This window comes from Myotis davidii, unplaced genomic scaffold, assembly GCF_000327345.1.
Source record: "Myotis davidii unplaced genomic scaffold, ASM32734v1 scaffold1, whole genome shotgun sequence".
Lineage (NCBI taxonomy): Eukaryota > Metazoa > Chordata > Mammalia > Chiroptera > Vespertilionidae > Myotis > Myotis davidii.
In genome coordinates this window covers 4,725,720-4,753,456 of record NW_006294681.1, presented here as the reverse complement: position 1 = coordinate 4,753,456, position 27,737 = coordinate 4,725,720, and the positions used below count along the sequence as shown (strand labels likewise).

General features: G+C 42.4%; 1 protein-coding gene across 3 annotated transcripts in view; it reads left to right on the top strand.

Moving 5' to 3' along the window:
• Positions 1–27,737, top strand: part of FAM110B (family with sequence similarity 110 member B) — a 101,746-nt gene that overhangs the window by 40,916 nt on the left and 33,093 nt on the right. For 2 of the 3 annotated variants that reach the window (XM_015567429.1, XM_015567430.1), the window contains exon 2: positions 7,441–7,526. The gene's annotated coding sequence lies outside the window, so the exon portion shown is untranslated. Of the gene's footprint in view, positions 1–1,180; positions 1,372–7,440; positions 7,527–27,737 lie in introns of those variants that run through there. The other variant, XM_006769057.2, reaches the window with a different exon arrangement.

Sequence of the window (27,737 nt, the reverse complement as noted above, 5' to 3'; positions counted from 1 at the left end):
CAGATCTTAGCTATGGTGAATTGTGCTGCTATGAACATAGGGGTGCATATATCCTTTCTGATTGGTGTTTCTGGTTTCTTGGAATATATTCCTAGAAGTGGAATCACAGGGTCAAAAGGGAGTTCCATTTGTAGCTTTTTGAGGAAACTCCATACTGTCTTCCATAGTGGCTGCACCTTTCAACATACACAATGTGGTCATGTAAGCTTTTCAATGTGACCAGGAAAAATTCTATTTTGGTCCAATATATTATTAGACTGACTATATCATCCAGTTCTGTTTGATTATTAGAAATCATAGAAGTTAACAGAATTTACTTTGAAAATTGGATATTCATTTTTTTCTTAGTATGAGTTCTACTCAACTATAGTCTCGGAACAGATTCAAAATAAGATATCTTATTTGATAGCTGCTCATCATTTTAGGCTCAATCTAGGCAAAGTATTTAATACTTTATTGAAGATGATCCAAAAACTCCACAATAATTTTTAACTCCATAATCATTTTACCTGGATTCAAGAATAGGCAAATTTCTTTAAATTTTTTTTTGTATAGTGATTTCTGGTATCCCTTCCATCTCTTGTAGCTCTAAATTATTGATTACTGCCCTCAGGAGTATGATTTTTGGCACCTTGATGAGCACTTTTCCACTATGCATGGAAAGTACATGGTATTTCAAAGTCTATTGGAGACTAATTAGCATTTTAGGACAAATAAGTGGCAAATTGCTAATCAGGGTAAATAAAGTGAGCCTCAGATTTTACAGCACTAGCACTAATACCTTCCAGGTATTGATTTTGCCATTTATTCTCTGTGCCGGAATCTGCAGTGCGAGTCAGCTGGACCCGACGTGAGGGGTAACCACTCTTTGTTTCTCGAGATTGGAGGCAAAACAAGAATGCACTTTAAAAATCACTTACAGTTTACAAGGTGGCACATTCATCCTCGAAATGACAGGAAATCAAGACGATTTTGTCTTTGGGGTTTAATTTATTAAAATTTCATTTGCTTCTGTGCTTTGCTCCAGTAGCTCTGTGCTCGCAAAACTAGCTATAATTAGATTAGCAGCCTGCTAAACGCTGGTGACAGCCTGCGCCTCAGAGAGCATGTGCTGGATTCCGCCCGAGCTCTCCTCATTGGCTGCGGCATCGCTGCTCGCCGGCTTGATAGGTTTCCACTGTACTCCTTATGCACCGGAGACATAGATACAGAGATACTCCACTGTGTTCTGGCAGCGGTGGAGGTGCTTAGCTGGTAACGTTACGGGAGGAGGAAGGCACTGAAGAGAAGGCGTTCTTCTTTGTTGTAGAGCATCGGCAGTCAGCCACTGCCAGCTGCCAAAGGCGATCAGTGAGGAAGTTGCAGTTCATGGTAATTACTTTGAGTCTTTATCTCGCAGGGAAAACCCAGCCATGCATGAAATGAAGCGAGTTCATCGTGTCCCCTGTTTAATTTGATCCTGCTTTTTTGTTGTTGTTGTTAATAGCATGCCTAGCCCGGCGTTCCGTACCGAAATATGTTCTGCGGGAGAAGGCTTGGCTGGTGAACAGCTACTCGATTCATGAAGGAATATTGTTTTTACCTGGTTCCGAGCGTGCATGTGCTGGGGAGGGATTCTTATTGGTTCTCTTCTGTTTTGGAAAGCCTGAGGTTGCATCGATCGAGGTGTCTTTGGGGGGGCGTTTCAGTATCCTGTTGACTTTGTGTGCATGGAGCCCAGGCTCTCCGGAATAATGAGCAGTCTGGGAGAGTTCAGGGAAACACGTGAATTAGGACAGGGCAGCAGCTCTCCTGAGGCCAGTGCAGGGTCCTGGGGGAAGTAAGTGCTATTGTTTCTTCAAAGCTGAGTGCAGCCTTCATTTTGGATGGTTTTCTTTGTTTCACCCTTTGTAGTTTTCATTAAGCCTTCATACCACGGAGGGTGAGAGCATATCTCATTCTGCCAAACATACGTATAGGTGTGTATTCACCTGTGCCAAGGGGAGAATTTTTGACTCTGGGGCTTTGTTTAGCAGGGATGTTGCTTTTGGAGTTGAAATTAATCACAGGAAGGTGGGGTTCTTACCACTCAGACTAATGCTTGGCAACATTTTTAATCTTCTGCTAAAGATTGCCTGGATTGTTTTCCACCTCAAACAATCAGTAATCTTAAAATTCGTAAGAAAGATGGTACATTCTGAAGGAAGCATTTAAATGGCCAAGGCTGAGCTTAGAGAAACCCAGACAGTGTATTGATTTTGCTTCTCTGTAGAGCTCTCTTTTATTTCAGAAGAGCTCCTTGCTACCATTTAGTCCTCAAACTTAAACATGGACATGCTCACCGTATCCGATTGTGGAGACCACAGAAACTTGTGTATTGAGTCACCAGTCACACGACTGGCTGGCTGCCACCATGCGTCTGCTATCAGCGGAGAGCCCAGTGATATCTGAAAGCCATCGGGAATTATTTCCCTGCTCCCAAAAAGCCAAACGTGGCCATTTAAGTACCTTGTTTAAACAAAACTGCTTTGATTTAAAAGTAGATATGGGTTATAGGGGTTCCGTGTATTGTTTGGTAGAGGAAAACTTCAGATCACTAACTCTGCTCCACTGCCCCTCCCCAAACCCCTCCCTCGTTTATTCTGAAGGTAATAAATCATCCAATGTAATAATTCATTCCAATATCAGTCTTAAGGAAAAAACAAGTATTATGAAAGTTTGTCATTTATTGTAATACAGTATCATCTATAACAGTGGTTCTCAGCCTGTGGGTCGCAACCCCTTTGGGTGGTCGAACGACCCTTTCACAGGGGTCGCCTAAGACCATCCTGCCTATCAGATATTTATATTATGATTCATAACAGTAGCAAGATTACAGTTATGAAGTAGCAACGAAAATAATTTTATGGTTGGGTCACAACATGCGGAACTGTATTTAAAGGGCCAGAAGGTTGAGAACCACTGATCTAGAATAAGAAAGGTTGATAGTCATCCATTGTGATACAGGCTCTCTATGCCTTTAAACAATCTGCAGTGCTCAGTTTTAAGGTACCATGTGTGCTGAAATGAACATAAGAGGGATGCTCTACTGAGCACTTACTTCCTCGTTGGACTCCCTTGGAACAAACCCCACCTCCTTCCAATTCCAGAAGGTGGCAGAGCAGTGGTGGAAAGTGCAACGAACGATGTTGCCCTTGTTCACGTGTGCAGACCCTGCTCTCCTGGTTCACTCCCTCATTCTCTGTATCCACAGTAAGGCTTGGACGCTCGTTTGGGGAAGAATAAATTGATGTCATTCTATAATCATCTCTCCCTCTTCATCTCCTAAACTGCTTCCTAAATTACTTTGGTCTTCAAGAATTTCTAAGAGGCAGACTGCCTTAAAAATAAACGAGTGTTGCCCTCGCCAGTGTGGCTCTTTGTTGGGCATCCTCATGTGCATGGGAAGGCTGCTGGTTGGATTCCCGGTCAGGGTACATGCCCGGGTTGCAGGCTCGACCCCCAGTTGGGGGCGTGCAGGAGGCAGCTGATGGATGTTTCACTTTCACATCTATCTTTCTCTTTCTAAAAATAATTTTTAAAAATAAATTATTGTCAGGTGTAAAAATTGTACTAGTAAACCTCCTTTTATGAGCTTAGCCCTGTGTTAAGCTGTGTGCCACCGAAGCTGTGGGGGGTATTCTAAGTGCTGTTGACTCCCAGGGGCTGGGTCTTAAAAGACTCTTGGTGCCTGGAAGGAACTTCTTCAAAATGTAACATAAATGGTATGTGTATATTGTGTAATGCACTGTGATACCCTACAGGGCCTTCCACCATATACTAAAGGGGCATTTTTCTAATAGCACCAAATAAAATGTTATTTACATGTTTGCAAAATCTACACTTTTAACTTCAGCTGAATCACATCTTACCATTTTTAATTACATTAAACAGAAGCTTTATATATTTCTGAGATAAGAAAGTAAAAGATAAATTTCTTGGGCACTTTAAAATTTTGTTCTCTCCCCTCCTTGTAATTTCATAGCTCTTTACTGATGAGAGAATGACATTTCTGAGCCATCAAATAGGTCTATTAGCATGAACTAGAGTACAAAACATATAGTATTTTTAAATGAAAACAGTCTCGGTTGTAAGTAAGACTTTCGAAGTTTTTCTCCTCGCGGCTTATAATCACAGCCGTAAAGTGGTCATCAGTTTGGAAATGAAAAGTCACTTCATGTAGAATATGATGTGGCAGAAGCAGCTGGGCTGAATGAACAGGCCTGGACTGACTGTAACAGGGGAGGAGCACTGGGTATACCTGCTGTTGGATGGAGGAGTATGGGTGGCTGTGTGGCTGGCCCCTTGGCCATCTGTGATATGAAAAGAACGGAGGGGGATCTGTCATTAGCAATCAATAAATATTTCGCGGTTGACCCTCCTAACGTTTCCTGGATTGAAAAAACATTTCAAGAGACACTAGGCCTGTCATCTAAGTGTATTTATTTACTTTTTCTTTCATTATTTTATTCAATAATTAGAGGCACCTACCCTGTGCTAGGTTCTGTGCTAAGCCTTAGCCAGAGAAAGATGGAAGACACAGCCCACCCTACAAGCAACAGCCTACTTAGGGGAGGCAGCAAACCAATCATACTAGGGAGTGTAAACGGCAGAACAGGGCACTTAGCTCGGTGAGTGCACGCAGGGTGACCAATTCTTTAGAAAAAGGGGGCTGGGAGAAACCAGAAGGCTTCAGGAGTAGAGAGCTACTAGTGCCTGATCCAGAATGAACTGTTTCCCAACCATCTCGTACCACATCCACTACCATTATTGTTAAGTGGGGGTCAGTGTGGGCCACAGATCTCTGTGTGTGTGTGTGTATAATATTGACTTTCAGTTTCACCATGTGTCTTATTTGTGACCCGTATTAAATGTAATAAATTGGCCCCTGAACAATGTGGGGGTTAGGAGCACTCAATCCCACACAGTCCAAAATCCACATATAGCTTTTGACTATCCAAAAGCTTAACTACCCTCAGTATCCGCGGGGGATTGTCTCCAGGACTCCCCCACAGATACCACTCTCTGAGTATGCTCAAGTCTCTCATATAAAATGGCCTAGATCAGTGGTCGGCAAACTCATTAGTCAACAGAGCCAAATATCAACAGTACAACGATTGAAATTTCTTCTGAGAGCCAAATTTTTTAAACTTAAACTCTATAGGTAGGTACTTTGTAATTAACTTAATTAGGGTACTCCTAAGGCTTAGGAAGAGCCACACTCAAGGGGCCAAAGAGCCGCATGTGGCTCTCGAGCCGCAGTTTGCCGACCATGGGCCTAGATCAATGCATACAGTCAGCCCTTTGCATCCATGGACTCCCAAGTGAGGCTAGAAAACAGTACAGGTATTTATGGAAAAAATCCATGTGTAAGTGCAGACCTGCATAGTTCAAAACAATGATCAATGGTCAACTGTATAAACTATATTTTTTTTTCTTACTTCTGTCTCTTCTAAGAATACACATTAGATTGTTGCATGGAAGTGTTTTTATTTGTCTTCATAGATTTACATCACATGGGATTTGAAAAAATTTTAAATGTATGTGAAAGTTTAAAAATGCATCTCGACTTACAAAATATTTTCATTACTCTTGTACTCTTAAGTAATTTAGTGATCATTTCTGGAACTGTTGGCATTGCCAGGAATTATCATTTGTTGTTGGATGCCTGTTGACTCCTTTATTTATTTAACCAGACTCTTTTATTTATTAAAGTCATTTGTTTTGTACATGCTTATTAAAGACAAGCTTGTAAAATGTGGGCTTCGGTGACAACACTTGCATTTAATCTTACTATGATTAAGGCCTTTTGCTTTTCTTATACACTTAATTGAATTTAGACATATTTTAAATCTTGCCAAATTTGGAAGGCAAGTTCACTCTCAGGGTCACCAGGCTTGCCACCAGTAAACTGTGTACATGAAAACGGATTTTGAATGCTGCAGGGCATGCAGTCAGAGATCCCTCCTAATTCTGTAGTGTTTTGCCCTGGTCAGGCTTCCACACTTCCTTTTTCACAAGCCGTCCTTCCCCAGCCCTTACTCTCCGAGTGGGAAGTGTCCTCAGAGCTGATTGTCAAAGGCGGCAGCTCTCTAGCCCTGATGGCCCTCCTCCTGTGTCCCCCTGTCTCTGACTGCTCCTTCCCAGTCCCCTGTCCTACTCGCCTGTTTTGTGTGTGAGTGTTAATCCTCGCCCAAGGATATTTTTCCATTGATGTTCAGAGAGAGTGGAAGGGAAGGGGAGAGAGAAAGAGAGATGTGAGAGAGACACATCGATTGGTTGCCTCCCGCAGCACACACCCTGAACAGAGCAAGGGATCAAGCCTGCAATCAAGGTACATGCCCTTGACCAGAATCGAACCTGGGACCCTTCAGTCTGCAGCCCGATGACCCTCTATCCATTAGCCAAACTGGCTATAGGGCTCCTACCCACCTTTTAAGTAGATATTCCCCAAGATTCTATCCTTCATCAGCTTCCTGTCACCTGCTTTCCATTGGTTGGTTCATCCATTGCCACAGACTTAGCTGCCACTTCCATGTCCCCCCTTCAGGCCCTGGCTGCCCTCTTCTGCAAGGAAATTGCTTCCCTCAATAGACCCATGGCTCATGTCCTCACTGCCTTCAGGATTCTGCTCAGATGTCTCCACCTTCCAGCCCAGTGGGACATTCTGAGATGGTATCTATTATATTTAGTCTCCTCTTTCTGGAGTATAGACTCAGAGGTCAGAGATTTTGGTCTTAACCCCCAGAGCCCAGAACAGAAGAACTTGGTTCCTGAGTGGGCCTCTGGCTCCTGGTCTGAAGTGGGGGTTGTGTACTACATGGGCTCTAAGGCCCTTTGAAACTCTAACAACCTGTCTATCAACCTCGGGAGGACTGACTCAGTTCCAAAAATGAGATGACGTCCTGGAAACCTTTATTTATGTGACTTCTCACAGCTGGATGTTTATATTCTCCTTTCTGTATAATTGCTGTCTAAGGTTGAGTGTCTCCTTAAAAAATACAGCTGAGCCCTGGCTGGTGTTGTGCAGTGTTGAGTGTTGTCCTGTGTACTGAAGGGTCTCAGGTTTGATCCCAGTTGGGGCATGTCCGTGAGGCAACCAATCGATGTTGCTCTCACACTGATGTTTTTCTCTCTCCATCTCCCTTCCTCTCTCTCTAGAATCAATGAAAACCATACCCTTGGGTGAGAATTAAAAACAAAACAAAACACCACAATTGAAGGGAGCAAAACACTTGACTTTAAATGAAGTTTATAAAAACTAACACATTTTGTTTTACCTTCGTGTTTGCTATTTGTATTTTAAAACTTAATGACCGACTTAAAAGAATTATCATTTTCTCTTGCTAATTTATATTTAATAGACTGCCTATTTCTTTCAAATAAAACAACAATAGTAGTCTTTTCTTCCTCTAATTTCAGATACTTCCTGCTGCGGGGCGTACGTTAAGAAAGGAAGGATTCCTGTGACTTCTGCCTGCCGTCTATAAAGTACCCATTCCTTTCAAGTAAGTATATTGTTTTGCTTTGACCCATTCTCAGAAGAAGTTATTGATTTTCTCTGAAAACCTGTCATTATTACATTAAGGCAATGAGGCAAGGTTTCAGATAGTTTGCTGTCTGGCAAAAAAAAAAAAGAGTCCTCTCCTTTGAGGTCCCTGCCGGCACCAAATAGTAGTAGTGATGATTTGCTTTCCCAAAGCTTTCCACGACATCTTCTACATACCTGCCAGCAGTTACAGTTTTCAAAGCTGTGTTATATTTAACAGTAACCAGGTAGGTAGCTGTACATGGATTTGAAGACTATATAAAACTGGGTATCTTTACCCTGCAGTGAGCAGTACACTGCCTGTAGCTGGGGAAATGAGGTGGTGTTTCTGACACGCCAAATAGTATGGGACCAGCACCAAGTGCCGTGGGAGTTTTGGGAGGGAGATCTTCACAGGATGGCCTCTCAAAGGAGGCCATGTGGAGGGGGTGGGACCTATGTGCCAGCCGAGGGACAGCCTGAGAGCCGGGCAGGTGCTGGAGGTGTGTGTGCACCATGGAAGACACTGCTGGGTATTTTGCCCCACGTCCATGCCACTCCCAGGTGATGGAGAGTCTGGAGGCATCCTCTCACCAGACCCATGAAGGAGCTGAGGAAGTGGACGAACGTCAAGGTCCCAATGTCCCTCCTCTTCACAGAGGGCCTGAGAGCAAGTGAGGAGATTGGGAGTGTTTCCGAAACAGAGAGACAGCTCTCTGGCTAAGTCCTGTCTGCAGTGACTTGAAGAGTGGTAAAGAGCAGCCCTCATGAGAACACAAAGTCTTGTCCTTGATGCCATATTCCCCAGTGACCACGTGTTCTGATTTGATTGACAGCCTTCCTGGAGTCTCCTCTCCAACCTCTTTAGGTCCTGTACCATTGCTTATAGCCTGCGCTATGCATTTTATCGTTTGTTATTACACGGACATTGCTAGGTGATGTTAATACTGTCCACAAACCTCAGAATCTGTCTTAGCCTGACAAGTAAGAATCAGCTTGTACCAGGTGGAATTCTACAATCTCTTGAGACAAAGAGAAGCCAGCAAAACCTACCCCGAAATCCACGTCTCACCATTTTACCTTACCTTCTTATCTCAGATATAGGAAGTTCTGATACGAAAGTCTTGGGCTCCTGTTGGTTGGAAGGAACGGGGTGCCTCCCACCCCCAGGCCTTTATCAAGGGGGCAGGGAGGAGTAGAATTGCCCCTGAGCACAGGTGGATTGAATGGGGAATGCTTCTGACTGGGCTGTACTCTCCACTCCCATCTGCCCCCAGGTGAGGGCTTTTCTGGGATGTGGGACTTTCAAATGCTAAAAGCAGGAAAAGTCCACAGCAAACAGGGGCCTATGGGCCCCTCTCATGGTGCTCAGCACCTCCATTCTCATACCCAGCCACGTGATGTTAATGCTCACCGAGCCAGCTTCTGACAGCAGGTCATTTTGCTGCTCCTAGTGGCCAGGAAAGGATGGGGGGTGGGGGAGGCACGGGGTTTGAGTAGACATGGCTATAACCTTAACTTCCTGCTCACCAAGGCTAATGGACTTTTCTACACCTCAGTTTCCCATAAGCCAGAGAAGAATAGCAGCAAGCTAGTTGGGGGTTGGGGAAGGTTACATGGCATAGTTCTGGAAGTGCCTGGCACACATAGACATTCGAGAAGTGGAGGCCCCTCCTTCCTCCCTCCCAGAGGAACTATCTGGAGAAGACAGTCAGTTCCCTTCGCAGGCATAGCCATCTTGAGTTTTGTCAGTATCATTATTTAGCTAGGTCCTGCTTCGGGAAAATTAAAAAGGGTTTTACCCTGTGATTCATTAACACAATGTCACCTGGGTTGTTGACACTAAATCCTGGCCCCTACATCTAATTCTCGAGTAGATCATGGTGTACAAGTTACTTGACGTTGGTTTTATACCAGTTTTCCCGTAAATAAGATAGGAACATTTATTTAGTGCTTTAGAAATTCTTGAGAAAAGAATAGTTTTTGTCTTATTGTCCAAATGTTTTCAACTATTTGGGGCCATTTTTGCATTTAAAGTTCTTTAAAACTGGTTCTTTTCTGGGGTCTTATGAAGACATGTGTATTATATTGTCATCAACTTTTTTCACTACTCCTTAATTCATGTACTTAAGAATTGTTTTTGGAATACAAGGGGGATTCTTCTTAAAAATGGTACCATGTTAAAGAAACTAAAACGAAAATGAAGGATAAAATGACCTTGTAATAGTCTTTCAGTCAAACTTTTTGAGTTTTTCCAACTTATAATATAAAACCTCCTGTGCAAGTCATCTTTAAAGGAATACAGACACCGATTTCTATGCATTATTCATGTGATTGGAATTTCAGGTTATAATGTTCCCTTTGGTTTTAGTTTCTTCTTATCTTCTTCAAACTTAAGTAATTGATAGTTCCTCTAGGACAGTTTCCTTTTTCACAATTTCCCTGGGAGGGCGTTTTGTTCTTTTATAGCATAAGTGGTAGGTACGTGAGAAATTGCTGGGAGCAAAAACAAACCTTTGCAGATTTTTTGTGTGTTAAATGGTCCTGACCAAAAATAAGTGCTATTTTCCCCCAAACACTGTTTTTTTCTCCATTTCAATGTTCCTAAAGTTGATCCTCCATTGAGAGTGATCTGTTCCTTGTCCATGACTCATCTGTCTTTCAGGCCAGCGTCTCTCTGAGTTTTGCCTTTTCCTAGATCAGCTCTTTGCCAAGTGAATGACTCAGAGCTCAGGTTCCACCAGTACAGTCAGGTGTGGCTCCTCCAAAGCCGTCTCAGCTGACCTTGAGCAAGGTGTCCTTAGGAGCCAGGGAGAGCCGGCCACAGTAATGAGACCCATGCAGACAGTTGAACAGAGCCAAGCTCTTGACCTTGCGTTTGCTGCTTTTTAAAAATAATGAGGAAGAGGAGGGGACATTCTCTAGAAAAAGTAGCTAGGATTTTAGTTGTTTTATCCTGCTTTATTTACAAGAATTCAGTAGGCTGCTGAAAGCGTAGACAGAGGGCTATTCCCCTCTCTAAAATAAGATACTCGTATTCTCACATGGAAAGTATAATGCTGTTTTTGAAGATTTAACACATATTTATTATGAAGTTCAAGAGGCCACTATTGATTACAATTAAATTGTTAAGTTACCAATTTATGTGGCATATTTAAAATGCTAAATTTTTAACCAAGTGAAAGACAAATTCTGTAAGTTACTGTGTGTGCCTAATTTTTTAAAAGTTATGAATGACTATTGCAACATAAATCAGTCCATTGTCAGTTTTCTGTGGATAGCCTGCTCTCGGAGAAGTGCTAGAGGTGCTACGTCCTTCATCACAGCCTTCACTTGCCCGCCAGAGCAGGTGTTGGAATCTTCATTGAGTAGATGAGGATGCCAGAATTAAAGAGTTAAACCTCATACCAAAAGGGAGCCAATGATGATACATTCGCTGGGTATAAAACCCACGTCTACCAAGGCTCTTCTATCAAACCCTTACCAGACCTTTCATAACCAGTTTACTTCTGTGTGCTGATGGGTCACAAATGGAATAGGAAAGTTGGTTGTGGAAGCTGTGCCATGGAGAAGGTAGAATGAGAAAATGACAAGAAAACATGGATCTCTGGTGGAATATTCTAGAAACCACAGAAAGTCTTCAATTAATTACAGAAGGGAAGAGAACAAAAAGTCAAGTAATGAGAGATGGAGACCATAACAGCACACCCATTAGAGATACAGAGTGATTGCAGTTACGCCAGGAGAAGAGCTAGACTGTCAAGACTTCCATACTTTATCCTCCAACCTGTTAAGTGTCTGCTATTATTAATAGGCATGGATTGAGAACGTGTTCCTGCGTTCTGGCTCCTCAGGGAAGTTCAGAGAGATGTGAAGTTCATCAGGACTCTGTGATTAGTGAGCATTAGAGTATTCTCTCCTCGCCGGTCTGTCTCTTTAACAGCCTGTGCAATTATAGCACTCTTCCATAGTGCTGTGGGCAGAATATTCGTGTCCCCTGCCAATTCATCTGTTGAAATCCTAATGCTCTGTGTGATGGCATTACCTTTGGGAAGTGGTTAGTGCCTTTATCAGAGAGGCTCAGAGAGGTCCGTAGCCCTTTCTGCCAGATGAGGACACAGAAGTCAATAACCCAGAAGAAGGCCACCACCAGAACACACCACGCTGGCACCTTGACCTTGGACTGCCAGCCTCCAGAATTGTGAGAAATAAATGTTTATGTTTATAAGCCGCCCAGTCTGTGGGATTTTGTTATAGCCACCCAAACACACAAAGACACCCAGGTTGAAAGTGGTCTCTATTTTGGGGTAGTGTTTGGACATACCTCCTCTAATAGCTTCACATATCTTTCTTGGTCAATCCTTGTGCTGAAATATATGTCTTCCTTTTACTTGAGTTTTATGGGTCTAATTCTCAATAGGACACAGTTAAAACAGAGCTGCTAAGCATTATCTTTGGTCAAAGAGAAACAATTTTCACCATAATTGTCAGTGAGAAGGCCTTTCTTCTGGAAGGAAGCCCTTGGTGAGTAACTCCTGGTGCTGTACCACGTAGGCCCATTCAAGCATCAAGCCCTGCTGACTTCCTCATGCATCATGCATCATGCATTTGCATTGCTGTCCCTTAAGCAACCACTAATGACTAAGCCTTATGCTGGTCAGCCTGCCTCTAGGATGGCTCAGTTGGGTGGAACATCGGCCCATGCACCAAAATGTTGTGGTTCAATTCCCGGTCAGGGCACATACCTGGATTGTAGGTTTGATGCAATGTTGGGGAATATATGAGAGGCAACCGATCAATGTTTTTCTCACACATTGATGTTTCTCTCTCTCTCTCTCTCTATCCTAAACGTTAAACTAATCAAAGTAGGGAGTAATCAAGGCATAATTAGCTTTATCAAAGGCCCTTCAAGTCTGGACTTCTTAACTGCATTTAAAATACGGATTTGTTTACAAAATCCTGCTTAGAAACAGTTCTGTTTTTTTAGCTCAAACTGAGTGTTCCCTAGAGATTCGTGCATTCAACATTCAACAACTCAATTAGTTGTGATTGGCCCAAATTCAGTAATTGCCATATCCTTCAACTTGGGGGAGGTACCATCTCAAAGGACCACACATCAGAGATGATGCAGAATAGGGAGTGAGTGCAGCCGTCCGCTGTTCACACTCACAGGCGTCATGTTCTACATGTATCCAGTGGGGATAAGAAATGTTTCCTGCCCCGGAGTCACATCCTCAGTCATTCCTGTGAAGGGATAAAAACTTTACAGTGACAACTATTTGTCCTGGAGTTAGAAGTAAAGAAAATGTGAGGTCCAAGGAAGTGAAGGGTTTTAGGCAGAACTAAAGCCCTGATTATGCAAAAGAGTAGTGTGGCTAATTCAGTAATAGTTCATTCTACGACGTAGGAAATATTCCACTACTGAACTCTGCGTTCAAAGCTTCGGTCTATTCTAATAGGCCATAGAAGGGTCAGTGAATGCCAGAGGTCTATTCTATGTATTTTGAAAAGTCTGCAGACTGTTTTTCCTGAGGGTCAAGACTCCTCTGGAGGCGTGCTTGTGACCAAGACCTTGCTGGCTGACCTTCCCATCTCCTGTGGAGAAGAAAAGAAGGTAGTGGAGTGTATTGCTGATATGCACTTCACTTAAGAGATGAAGAAACTGCCCTAGCCAGTTTGGCTTGGTGGATAGAGTGTCAGCCTGCGGACTGAAGGGTCCCAGGTTCGATTCCGGTCAAGGGCACATGCCCGGGTTGTGGGCTCAATCCCCAGTGGGGGGCATCCAGGAGGCAGCCAATCAATGATTCTCTCTCATCATTGATGTTTCTATCTCTCTCTCCGTCTTCCTTCCTCTCTGAAATCAATAAAAATATATTTTAAAAAAAGAGATGAAAAAACTATTTTGAAGCATCACTGAAATGACAATTGGCCTATAAATAGGGTCAGAGTTTTAAGTGACATAAGATTCTCATGCTTTCCTTCAATCCAGACTTTTTGCTGGTAAGCTTAACTCCCTGAACACCTACCATTCTCCCTCTCCCAGGGGAAGACGGGGTGATCAAGCTCCACTCTTCACCTGTTGGTGTGGATTACTTCCCAAGAGGTTCCTCTCCAGTGCCAGTGCAGTTTTCATAGCACCATTGCTAGGAGAAATATGGTAAATATTCCCACCCAGTAGCATTAGATTCTAAGCAGAGCCCATGGAGTAGCTCTCACCTTGTGTTCTCCCAGGGCCCCTCCCAGTGTAAGGACACTGCCTTACAGGGTATGTCAGCGTGGTCATCCCTGGTCATAGGAGGCATGTAGGGGCCGGGCAGACAGATTCATAACTCTTTTCCCCAGCCCACTGCCATCTCTGCATCTCAGGCTCCGCATCCTTGCTCTAAACCTGGCAGCAGATGGCAAAATTAGGAGAAAAAGCAGGGCTTCATTTTCTCTTATTCTCCTAGTTTTATTTGTGGCTCAACACTTTATCTTGTACTTGTAAGGAAAAGACAGCCCCCTCTTTCATCTCTTGGTCATGCCCCTCCATTTAGTACAAGAAAATGTTGGAAAGCTAATTCCTTTATAGATTTAATTTACACGTTTGACGGTTGGCTTGTCGTAAACCAGGAAGATGCATACGTTTCTTGAACCTGAGCCTGAAAAAGTTTCACTTTAGGAGTTTTTAGAGAGGATAATGCATTGCCCTGAAGTGTACCTGGCACATGGATTTAGAAAGCATTTTAAGACTTACGTTCACTCTCTCTCCAGAAGTGTACACTAGATACATATTTTTTCTCTGCATTGAACCTGCCAAGGACTTGTCCCCATTATGTAATGTGCTGCATTCTGCTTTCGTATAGCTGTTACTCCTCACTGCCTGCCTTGAGTGCTGCCTGCCTGCCCATGTGGCATTGCCCACTGCACTGGTGTCCATCGGCTGTGTTCAGTGACAATTGTCCTAACAGGACCCCCAGCCCTTCCGAGAGGAGGGTCTCCAGGACTGGGAGGTCTGAGTAAATTGCATCATTGGGAGCCTTTGAGAGAATCTCTCTCTGTTAATATCCTTTGCTCACTAAGCAATCGATGGAGAGATTAAGAAAAGTGATATGATATGTTGTGACTTGAAATTTGCCATTCAGAAACAGGAAATTGAGACATCACTTGAAGACATTTTAAGCCAGATCTGCAGCATTTTAGGGTTTCTCGTGGCATCTTATTAATAGTACTTGACACTGTAACATGTTTGCAGTGTACCTTACTAATCTTAAATACAACTGTGTTTCACAGCACTTTATGTATTAGACATTTGCACCGAATCGATCTCTTCCTTTTAAGACTACTGAGACCTGGCTTTGAAATGCTATCTGAAGTGTTCTTATATTTTAAAAGTAATAAGCAGTTGTTTTTTTTTACTTTACTGGCCACTTGGTTGGCACGTCGCCTCCTTCGGAAGTGAGACCACTGTGTGCTGCTTCCGATGTTTTGTAGGGAGTGCCGCAGCTGTTTCAAACCTGTGCGTTCTTGCCGCAATGTGCAGGATACTTTACAAATTGCCTTCCTCAGTCTCCAGCCTCCTCGCTGGTCAGCAGAGGGTGCCGAAGCTCTCAGAGCGCATTTCAGTCCGCGTGTTTCCCAGCGGAGACAGTGGGATGTCAGTGGGCCGGTAGCTCCGGGATGTGATGACTTACACAACGGGCTGCTCCAGCAGAAGACGGGCTGCTGGTGTTGTGCTAGGCACTTGTGGGGCACGTCCGGGGACGGGTTGTGATGCTGAGCCCTTCATGTGGATCGTCTCCTGCAGCTCCCAGGTCAGGTCGTTGTCAGCACAAAGCAGGTCATCATGGGGCGAGATTTGAGCCCGTGTTTGTCTGGCTGCGGATCCAGCTTCCTTCCACAAGTTGCCCAAGTGTGTCGCGTGTGATGGTTTTGTGTGCCAGGTGTTTCTCAGAGTTTGGAGATAATTGTTTTCTCTTTATTTAGGGACCATAGTTTCTTGGCAGATCAGATGTACAAAAGCTTTCTCTGAACAAAAGTATTTGCTGCAGGTGCCAATCGAGCGATCACTTCAGGTTTGTTTATCATCGTAGCTGCAAAGAGACCAGTGCTCTACATCGCCTCGGTCCTTATCGCGGGGCCCTTGGATGGCTCCCCTGGCCATCTGGGACTCAGGTTTGCTCCTAGTTCTCTGATTTGAGGCACTGAGGCAGCAGCAGCAACTTGCTTTTTTTTTTTTTTTTAAATAGACTAACACATTTTACAAAGAACTTGCACTTCAACAGCTTTGATGGGTAAAAGGAAGTATTGTCTCGGTTTTATAGATGAGTCAACAGAAGCATACAAGCATGCCTACTCAAAATTTCATGGTCCCCAACTGGAAAAGCCAGACCACAAACCCCTCTGCTTCTTTCTACATCCCAACTCGAAAACAAGACCTCTTCCAGGGACGAGCACCTCACTTGCTCATTAATAGAAGGAAAGAATTCAGCTTCATCAGTGGTTTTCAAACTCTGTTCCCTGGAGTACTTGACTAGGAGGTTTCAAGGCTGATGGAGCCTTGAGATGTGAGGCCCTGCTCCAGCCAAAACCACTCTGCATCTGTCTGTTTTAGGTACTGATGGTATTCCACAAAACCGTTACTTCGGGGAAGCTTCTGAAGCTAAAAATACTTTGAAGACTACTGAACGTCAAGGCTCTTATTGCATTCTGAGCTCTAGCCTTTAGGGGCCTGTGCCAATTTTAAAAAAAAAATCAATGAAATTAATATAAATATGAGTACATCGTCAATGAGAAAATATGATTTGGGTTTCAAAATTAATTTACAGCTTCCCAGAAATAGACTTATTGGGGAAGACCAAGAGACTTCCCCAGAAATAAAAGTCTCTATTCCCTTGCTCGGTACCGGATACCTAGTTAAGACCCTAGTCCCGCTTTCTCTGGGGTTTGGCTCCTCAGATCTGTTCTGCACACTCCAAAGCCCACTAGCAATGGAAAGCATCCAGTTGCTCCCTGTTCCCCACCATTTAGTGGCTTCTATCACTTAGGAGGTCAGTTTCAGGCCCCTTCACTTGGATAAAAGATTTCCCACATCAGTCTGTCTACCTCTCCTGTCCCGCCTTCCCCCCTCACAGGGTTTCCCTCTTGGATGGTGAACGGACCCACAGTCCTGTGAATACCAGGTGCCGTTGGGCTCATACTTGTACTGTTCCTGAGCATGGCCCTTGGTCTCTGGAGCCTGCCCAGGGGTCATTGCTTCCAGGATGGCTTCATGTAACCCTGGGGCTCTGTGACGTAGCTCTGCCTGCCGCTCTGTGGTGGTGCCATAGACCCTCATGTCCCATCATCCCTGCACTGAAATAGGCCCTTTCAATTCAGGTAGCATCTCTTTCTCTTTAGTCTGATTCCCAGGGCAGAGCACACTTTCCAATCACTGTTGTATCCCTCATGGTGGCATAGCACCAGGCTCATAGTAGGGGCCCAGTAAATGTTGGCTAAAATGAAATTAAATGAAAAAGTCATTTTATGATGGTATCTATTTTAATCAATACACAGCATATAAAAAATGTAATTATTTTATATCTATTATAGTATACTGGGATTATTAATAATTTCACCATTTTAAAGGATACATAATGACAACTTTTAGTTTTTTCATTAAATCTCATTTTAAGACGTGCACATATATAGTGAGCGAGTCTGTATAAAACAGTGAATTTTCCCACTTGCCCAGTCACTCCATAGATGTCATTATTTTACTGACTTGAATTCCCAGTTCCATCAGGGCCCAAATAGTATTTTCAAGTCACATATCTAGTTTAGAACTCCTACAATAAAATGACATTCCTGACAGAATGTCTCCTCTTTCGTAGTTAAATTCTGAGTTCAGTGAAATATGTCTTTCCATATATAGTGTCTTTATTCTTGGAAGAGATTTGAGTAAAGGGATTATATATGTTTCTGTGTATGGGATGTTATGAATATGAACCCTCAGTTTAATAAACCAAATAATACTCTCATTTCCCAAACTTTATTTTTTAAATCTTACTTTTTTATTTTTTCCCATCACCAATTATCCCCTCTATGCCCTCATTCACCTCCACCCTCATTTCCCAAACTTCAGAAAGGTCACTTGAATGCGTGCACTAGAATCTGGGTGGAAATTCCAGGAGCACTGAACACCGTGTCAGAGTCCCGTCCTCGTCCTTGGTGCCACCCATCCTAGGGGAAGGGAGAGAGGGTGCGGGAGTTATGACCACATTCCAAGGGGAAGCGCTCGTTTGTCCAAAAACCATCAAGGACAGAGGTTTCTGCTTTTTATACTGACTTTTTGCTCCGAGGTCTCACAAGGTGAAACCCATGCACATCAACTCGCTGCCTTGTAAATGTCTTCTCTTGTAAATCTGCAACATTTGTCCTTCTTACAACAGTTTTATGGCCTCATGTACATAAATACTGCCTTTGACAGGATCAGAGCCCATGCCATGAATATTCCTTTAATAGTGGTGGAAACTCTACAATGAAGCTTTCAAGTTTAAGATGAGGATTAAAACGTCCAGCAAAGGGCAGGGAGAAGTTAAACTAAAAACCTTCGCAGATGAATGGTTTTATTTCATATCAACTATGTGGCCTTAAGACTGCCCATCAGATTCTGCCATTCTGCGTTATTTGTGTCAGTGGGTTACCTTCAGTGTACAAGGATCATAAAGTCATCACTTGAAGGTCATCTGTGGCTAAGCTAAACTTTCTACAGTTCTAAGAAAATTAGAGAGCGCCATCAAACTTATTCTTTGCATTCAGGATGTATTTTGATGTCTAGTGCTTATACTTAATTGTTGCTTTCCTCTGTTGTAGAGCTTAAAACGTGGGACCTTAGATTGACAGTAGTTTAGTTTTGTGGTTTAATTTACTTTGTGTTTTGTTTTATTTTATTGCTTTGCACGCACAAAAATCGGATCTGAGCTTAAAGCCATTACCTTCTACTATCCAAAGTACGTGTCTTTCCCGGTAATTGTTTCTGATTGGCACTCATGATTCTACTTTGTGGTTATTCTACTTGGTGTGATAAATGGATCGCAGCCAAAATAATTAGGACAATTTGAAAAGAAACTCACTGGCAGAAAAGCATAAACATCCTAACGCTGCAATGATACGATACAGAAAATTTGAGGGACAGATATTATATGGAGGCATCGATGAAAAGTTTTACTTCTCAGTTAAAGTTATTCATCGTAAGAATTCACACAACCCCTGTTTATTTTCAGGTCACGAGGTCATCTTTTAGAAGAAAACATTTCACAGAAATAAAATACCACTGAGACCAATTTTTACCTTAAAAACATTTTTTTGCCATTAATGGCATCTTTTAAAAAATGTTATTCATTATACATCTGAAGTATGATTTGTGCCCTCGTCCCCAAATGGGTCCTACATGAGCAAGATTCAGTAGCATAGCTTCAGTTCACTGGTTTTATTCAAACTCAAGCTAAAGTATCTGTACACTCTTGTGAGAGTTTCTTTCAGAATCTCAGTGTTTTTCTCTCATCCTTTATAAAGATTGACTTGAGTTTTACCCCACAAGGCCCACTAGAGGACACTGCCTAATTTTTAATATTAATAATACTAATAACATGAACCAGAATAATTACAGCAGCTGACATTCATTGGATGCTTGCTATGCTATGCACTTTTTCCCATTTTGAGCATTTACCTGGCTTTTCTCACTTAACTCTCACTGGCTCTTAGTACAGATGAGGAAACCCAAGCTCCTGAGTCCTAGTCCTATGGGGCTGCTTGCTACTTGGGATCCGTGTGCACTGCAGGTTTGGCTGGGCCTTCGCCCTCCTATTCTGGGCCCTCCTGATAAATCCTGCCCTGTAGGTGATCACTCAGCTCTGGATTGTGCCAAAAGTAAATGCCACTCCAAAAGGTGAACATGCTCATCTGTCCAGCCAGACTTATATTTGAGGCACAGCAGAATGAAAACATTTTCTTTTAAAAATCACAAAAAAAACAGCCCCAAGGATGGTGCCCTAATTCAAGGATTTGTGACCACCCAGCTTCAGGTTTGGGGCATCTACTGCACTTGTTCTAGTTGGGGTGTAAGCCTCTCTGGTCCACGCTTTCTGCTTGGCCCTTCTCGTGGTCACTTGGTCAGTTGTCACTACTCGGTTGTCCAGCTGGTGTTTGCGAAGCCCCAGCTGGACAACAGCCACTTGTTGAATTTCATCCACTGGAAGGGCAATGCAGATGTCCAGCTTTTGGCTCAGCCCCTCCTTTTGGGATCCAGAGATTTTATAATTGGGTGTTCTGTGATTCACAGCATGAATTAAAGTGAAAGCCATGGGTGACTTTATCACCATCATGTGTCCATCAGAGCACATGCCTGATGGTCGTTGACAGCCAAAGAGTAAAGAAAAAATTTAAGGGGGCTGGGTGGAAAAGGTGACAACTCCTAGACACAGAGGACAGTATGGTGGTTACCAGAGGGAAGCGGGGTGGGTGAGATAGAAGAGGGGTAAGGGAGAGAAATGGTGATGAAAGGAGATTTGATTTGGGGTGTTGAACACACAATGCGATATACAGATGCTATATTACAGAATTATACCCCTAAAACCTATATAATTTTATTAACCAATGTCACCCCAATAAATTCAATAATTTTTTTAAAAATTAAGCTTAGGTAACTTCCTAACATTAATGCCCTGTGCATTCTCATAAAAATAAAAATCCTAGCAAAAATCATAATTGATGGTGACCCTAAAAACTTGAAATGTAGATCTCCCCTCCCCCATGTGGTTGCTGGGTTATAGGAAATGTATGAACTGATCTCTCCAAGGCAAGGCAGTCTGTTTCCATGGAAACACACTCACTAGCTTCTAATCCCTCCGGCTAGTTTCAGGAACATTAACTCTGTGCTAGTATTAAAAAAATAAATCTGAGATTAATATCTAGCTCTTGAATAGCTAAAATTATTGCAAGAAAAGCATTCATTTAAGTTGCAAATAGATTCCTCATCTGAAAAGTGTCACATTTGATATTAATAATGATACTTCATATAAGCCAAGTAACCACTGCTAGGACACTTACATTCTCTTGACAAGTTTCAGTCCTCAAAATTGTGAAACTTTGTAGGTAGGGGAGAGGGGGATATGGCAGGAAGTTCATACAGTTGATTCAATTAATGTTATACATAAATTATGGCATATATTTCTATAAGCAAATACCCGTGTCACTTCCCAGACATCAGTCAACCTTGGTTATAAAGTGTACAGATCCAATGCCCCAGGTCCCATCATTTTCACTACTTTGGCCCCTTCCAGGAAATACAAAGATACAAAAATGAGTCATAGTAGTTTGATTTGTCCAACACATCCTGTTTCCTCACCGGGCACCCCATAGAATGTGAATGTGAATCGGGATTCAAATGAGCTTCTTGTCCTTTGAAATCCATTTCTAGCATCAGCTCTTCTAGAACACCCATCTCTTCCTCCTCCCACAGCCCCACGCTGTTCACTTAGTGCCTTTATTTGAAGTTGCCCTAGTGCTCTGATCATAGTTCTAACAGATGATCTATCACACTTCCCCTATAATTGTCTGGTTGCCTGCGCAGCTAGAGTGCAGTGTGTTGGAAGCTGGAACGGTGCCGTTGTTTTGCCTTACTTCTCAGCACCTGGCACTGTGCTTATAACTCAACCCACTCAGTAATTCATATTTGCAAAATGATTGAATGAAAGACTAAGACAGAGATGTCTTGACTCGATGTCCAGCTCATTAACCTTTGCTTCTCAGCATACTTGTTTCATGTTTGATGTTTCCTAAGACTTAAATCTCAAGGTTTACCTTTCAACCTAAGAAGCACATTGGTTAGATAAGATGTTTCTGAAAGTGTAATACGGAATCATGTGGTCAGAAAGGAACACTTAGTCCCAAGTGTTCTGTTGCCAAGAATTGCAGCGGAGCCTTCACAATATGAAATGTGTGGAGTGGATTTTAAGTAAGTTTAATAGAAAAGATGACAGACACCTGAGTTTGAGCTGTGTCCTGAACAAAGTAGAAAATCATCTATGGAAACGGCAAATGAAAAATGAAATGGAACTATATCTTTTTGCAGAAGGACGGTTTTCTTTGTACCCAGGAAGGGGAATGCTAGAGGGTAGAATGAGACTAAATTAAAGAATGACTGCAGACATTTTTTTATAACATATACCATTGACCGTAAGTGTTAAAATTGAACTGCAATAATTTGCTTGCAGCCTTCTGTGTCGTAAGACAATATTTTATCTGCTTTTACAATAATTACTCCCCACCGTTTTTATACTAAAATCCCTTATCTTTATATTATAGTTATATATTTTCAAAAGTTCATCATACTTTGTCACTTTTTTAATGCTCTTTAAATATTTGAAATTGTGTTTTTATATGCAAATACAACCAATCAAAATAAAATTACATTGTATGAAGTAATATTCCAAAAAAGTTCTCAAATGACATGGCTCAGTGATTTCTTAAGGGAAAGAAAAACACTGTATTAATGGAGAAAACCACAGTCTTATCTTCTCCTGGAAACACAGGTGGAATTTTAAATGAGTAACTTGCATTAGCCACATGATACTATTGGCACATATTAGGCGGTGGGTTTCTATCCCAGCCGTCTCTACAGATGTCTTTCTTTGCCTTTCCGGGGAGATGAGAGGGCCTTCGGATGGGTAACTATCAAGTGTGCAGAGGAGAGCTGTAACCAGTAGTAGAACCAGGTGCTCTGGGTAGCATTGCCTTTTCTAGAGGGGAAGGACACTTGCAAAGACTTTTGCCATTTTCCTAAAATTGCTTTGGGCTCCATGGACCTAAGGTTGGAGGACAAGTCCTGGAGGTAGATACACCTGGGTTTCGTCACAGCTCTGCTCCCTACTAGTGTGGTGACTTCGGAGCCGCAGTTTCCTTGGGGTTGTGTGCATTTACTGAGACGATGGATATAAAGCAGTCAGTATATAGTGTTATTTTGTTGTTGTTTTGATGGTCCCTTTTTTATTGCATTAAAAAGGATGGTTGAGCCCTAGCCGGTTTGGCTCAGTGGATAGAGCGTCGGCCCACAGACTGAAGGGCCTCGGGTTCCATTCCTGGTCAAAGGTACATAGTTGGGTTGCAGGTTCCATACCCGGCCCTGTGAGGGCAGCAACCAATCAATGTTTCTTTCTCACATTGATGTTTCTCTCTGTGTCTCCCCACCTCCCTTCCACACTCTCTAAAAATCAATGGGAAAATATCTTCAGATGAGGATTAGCAACAACAAAAAAAGGATGGTTGAGTTCTTTTTCAGAAGGTCTCACTTTTCCTGTATTCAGATGTCTTTTCCAACTCTGAATGTTTGGGGAAAGCTTGAGAATCTGGTTGTTGGCGCAGCATGAAAAAATATGAAATACTCCACTGCAGCCCACAGAGTTAGAACAAAAGTTTCGAGCAGATTTGAATTCTGCCCAGTTATTTCTCTTTGCTTTTACATGGTTCCATTCGGCATGAATGTTGATTACATATTGTTAGCTAAATAAAACCAGCTGTCAACACCACAGTTTAAATTTCAGTTCCCATAGTACACTAACTGTAATTGCATAGAGTGCACACTGCGTCACTAGCTCTTCCATCCACAGATCACTCCGCAAATAGTAGATGCTTGTCGTGATCCATGACCAATCAGGTCACTTCATTCAGCGTCTGTCAGGGATGGGTCCCTGCACATCGTTACTCAGTTCACCCACAGACAGAAAGCACTTAGTCGTGTTGCTTCCTTGTTGCAACATGATAACTTGAGACATTTTATAAAAATGGAGACTTCAAAAGGGAATTGGCCAACCAAGGTGGAAGGGCAGCGAAGCAATGAAAGTGATGGTTGCAGGAAGTAAAATTCGAATCAAAGGCAGGTAGAAGGCTCAGCCCACTGTGTGAATGTTGGCACTGCCATTGCGTTGGAAAGACTAGTGTGCAGACAGGAGCTGAGTGAAGGGAAGTTAGCAGCATAAAGGAGGAATGTGGTGCTGAAAAAGGAAATAAAGTTGTCCCAGAGGAAGTGATGCCATCGAATTCCCCACAGGAAAGGAATTCTCGGAGATATTTACGACATTGAAAGCACAAAGGATTAAATAGCGGAAGCTAAAAATAAAATAATGAAATAAAATAATAAAATAAATAAAAGTTTGATTCCTGGTGGCAGGCTTGGTCCCCGGTGGGGGATGTGCAAGAGGCAGCTGACGATTCTCTCTCATCATTGATGTTTCCATCTCTCTCTCCCTCTAATATAAAATAATAAAATAGAACAATAATAAATAAATAAATAATAAAATAAATTAAAATAATAATAAAATAAATGGTGGAAACTGATCAAGAGAAGATTGGGACAATAAAGCAAGGCCTAGAAAAGGTGCCTGCCTCGCTCATGTATTACAGGATGAGACGAGGAAGGCAAGCATTGATCATCACATTGTTCCTGATCAGTTTTTACAGAGAAATAAACTCTCAATGTGTTTATGTTATCAATTATACTGTTTTAAATTATAGCGTTCATTTCTCTATACATTTGTAACTGACATTGCAGAGTCTTAACACGATTTTTTAAAGGTTGCAGAACCTTCATAATTCTTACCATTGATAATTGAGTACATGGTGCATGGGTTCAGCTTAGATGGTTCTTTTCACAGCCAGAACCTTGGAAAGTAAAGGTTTTTCATCTGTAGTGAAAAATAGTCAAACAAATTCTGTTGCTTTTTGGACTTTTCTTTTACTGAAAAATTTGTACATACATCCTCCTCAATACTGTGTTTTCAGGTACTTTCCTAGCTTTTTAAAGGCAATTTATTTATATAATAACAGATACCTTGCTGATTATAACACTTCTCTGTCTTTCTAATATTTACTTTTAATTTTCAAAAAGTTCAGACATTAAATATTCAGAGACTCAGGTTTTTGCGGTGCTTTTCGTGAACTCTTTGCGCAGCATAAACGTTTTCTTTCTGTTTTCGTTGTAAAAGAAGGCAAACAGCCAAGTCCCTGCATTAAACATGGCAAGTTTTAGGGACATGGATTGGAACGGGAGCCGTCTCTTGGGGGTGAGCATGGAGTGAACAAGCTGTGGGTTGCATTGTGTATTTTGTAGTATGCATGCAGAATGTTTTGATTTTAAAACATCTGAAATAATTAAAACTGTTTTGTATCATTCAGCCTTATGAGAAATACTCTTAATTTGTTGAATTTGAAACCTCCAAGTTGGTTGGTTTTGAAAGACGTTAGTATAATGAATAATATTAGAGCCTCTGAGTTATTTTTAATGCATTCGGCCCTGTGCTATGGCCTATGTCAGAGAAAGGAACCTGATGACAGTTTTGGAGGATGTCGCCAGAGCCCCCAGCATGCCCACAGGGCCCCGCTGTTCCCTGCCCGGCCTCACACTGGCAGCATGCTTGGTCACATACAGTAATGAAAAGCCTTGTGTGGGGAATGTTTGTGCTTTCAAAGGTTGGTTTAATCATGTTCAGGGAATGAAGCTGGTGTAAACATAGCTCAGAGAACCTCCCAGATGAGAAAGATTGGCTTTCCTCTTGCCCTTTCCAACTTTTTACTAAAGTAACCTCTTTAGCCGTCATATAGTAAGGAATCCAGTTGATTTTGTTCTCTTCTGGATCTGCCCTCCATTTTATAGTTTTCCATGTGCCTTATTTCATCATACTCATCAGCTTTATAAAGAAAAAAAATTAGCTGCTTGATTCCAAAATATTTTTTGCCTGAGGCAGAAGTGAAGATTACCATGAGGACCAAGAAGAGGCCAGTAACAGTAAAGACAGGCGTCAGAAATGGGGACTCTGGCCCTAACCGGTTTGACTCGGTGGATAGAGCGTCGGCCTGCGGACTGAAGGGTCCCAGGTTCGATTGCGGTCAAGGGCATGTACCTTGGTTGCGGGCACATCCCCAGTAGGGAGTGTGCAGGAAGCAGCTGATCCATGTTTCTCTCTCATCGATGTTTCTAACTATCCCTCTCCCTTCCTCTCCGTAAAAAATCAGTAAAATAAATTTTTAAAAAAAGAAAAGGAAATGGGGACTCTGAACATCCTTGGCTAATTCTCAGATTCTGGTTATTATTGTTTTGGGTTTTTTTTAACAACATCCATAAACAAGGGCAATTTCAGGAATAGAAATATGGGGAATATAGAACCTGAACCAGCACTGGCTCTGGAAAGACCTTCAGAGTCATGTAGCACAGGGGCAGCCCGGGTGTCTCATGGGACAGTCACCTGACTTGCATGATCTCAATTCACCCACCCACCCTCCTCAACCCTATTACAGACGCCAATAGATGAGGAAAAAGCTACCTTGCTCAGGATGTCACTAGTACAAAGAGGATCCAAACATATCACCCATCACATGATTATTGTCTGCCTGCTTCATTTTCATCTTCCCCTCTAGACTATACAGTCCTCCGTCTTATCTACTTACCATTTCCACCTCTACCCTGAGCATCCAGCCTCACGCTTGGCCCGCAGCCCCTGTTCCCATAAATAACGTTTATTAGAGGACCAGATGAGTGATCGAATGGAAGTTTGAACCCATTCCCAAGTAGCTACAGAGTAAAAGACTAAAATCCAATTTTACAAAATTAACATATTTCCTGCGATACGCATTTGGCTCTGGCGAGAGTCTGTAAATAGAATTCTTGAAGACTCCAGGGCATGATTTACGTATTGGCCTCAAAGAAAGGCATGGGAGCTGTTTCTGTGAAGGGCTTTGGAAAACGATGATTTCATTTTCTGCAGCACTAATCCTGTGTAGGCATCTCTTTTGGTTACTGGCCAGGCAGGACACGCGGGCAGTTTGAGGAAGAGGGCTTGTTGCTGCCCAGGTGGCTCGTACTCCTCCCCAGCTGTGTGCTCCGATGCCACAGTTGAAGGACACACAGGGGAACTGGGTCAACAATCCTGGACAGTGGCAAGGTGCCCAGGACTCCGATGGAGTCCACAAGGCCAGCAGGCATTCCCACTGACATCGGAGTGGCCACTTGAGCCAACGTCATCCCAGCCTGCAGTGATTGCTAACCCTTAGACCAGTGGTTCTCAACCTTCCTAATGCCGCGACCCTTTCATACAGTTCCTCAGGTTGTGGTGACCCCCAACCATAAAATTATTTTCGTTGCTACTTCATAACTGTGATTTTGCTACTGTTATGAATCGTAATGTAAATATCTGCTATGCAGGATGTATTTTCATGGTTCGCGACCCACAGGTTGAGAACCACTGCGAGACTAAATAACACGCCACCACCCTGCAGTCGTTGATCTGCCCTTCCATGCACCTAGTTTGTTATGGGTGGGGGGCAGGCCTGGAGGAAACTGCCTGTTGGAACTTACTTATTTACGGATTCAGAGGCTGCAGCGAGAGTCACGGCCAGATCGAACATTTGGAATGTCGTGCCTCCGTGTTTACTCTGGTGATTCCTCCATTACTATCTGCTAAATAGCATAGGTGCACGGAATTCCCTGAGAAACTGAGATAGGGCCACGAAGGTCTGAAGCTTCCATCCAAAAGAAGTCATCCATAATTTGGGGCTAGCAAGAATTAAACCTGCTCTCTACTTAATGCCCACTTTTTTTTTTTTTTTTACATCTGCACTGTTTAGAATTATTTATCCAAGAAATTCTTCGAGGCAACTGATTATATTATCAGACTCATTCGTTTGGAGGGGGAAATGTACTTACAAGTCTAATATGCCCCAAACCAGAAAGTGTTACTAAATGCTATGATTAGGAAAAAAGAAATCTGTGTTTATTTATTTATGAAATTTATGCCATTATGATGCATTTTAATTTGCAGAGGAGAAAAAGGGAAGCCAGTGTTTAGGATGATTAAAATTCAAATTTCTTTGGAGAATGAATAACTCATAATGGCTCAGAAGGTGAATATAGTTGGAAATGTTACACTGAAGCATGTATAATGAAAATTTAATTCAGCTTTGTGTGAAGGGAACAGTGTTTTAAATACATTTTGCCCGGTAGCATTATTTTTATCTATCATTTCCTTCTTTACCACAAGCCAGAGCCTCTGACCAAGGATTCTTCTTATTCTGGAAAAATTACTTCAAAAGTTGACTTGGAATGTGTTGTTTGCCAAGTACTACACTTCCTTTTCTCTTTCAAATGCAGACAAACAGGGTAGAAAATGAGATTAAAATAGAG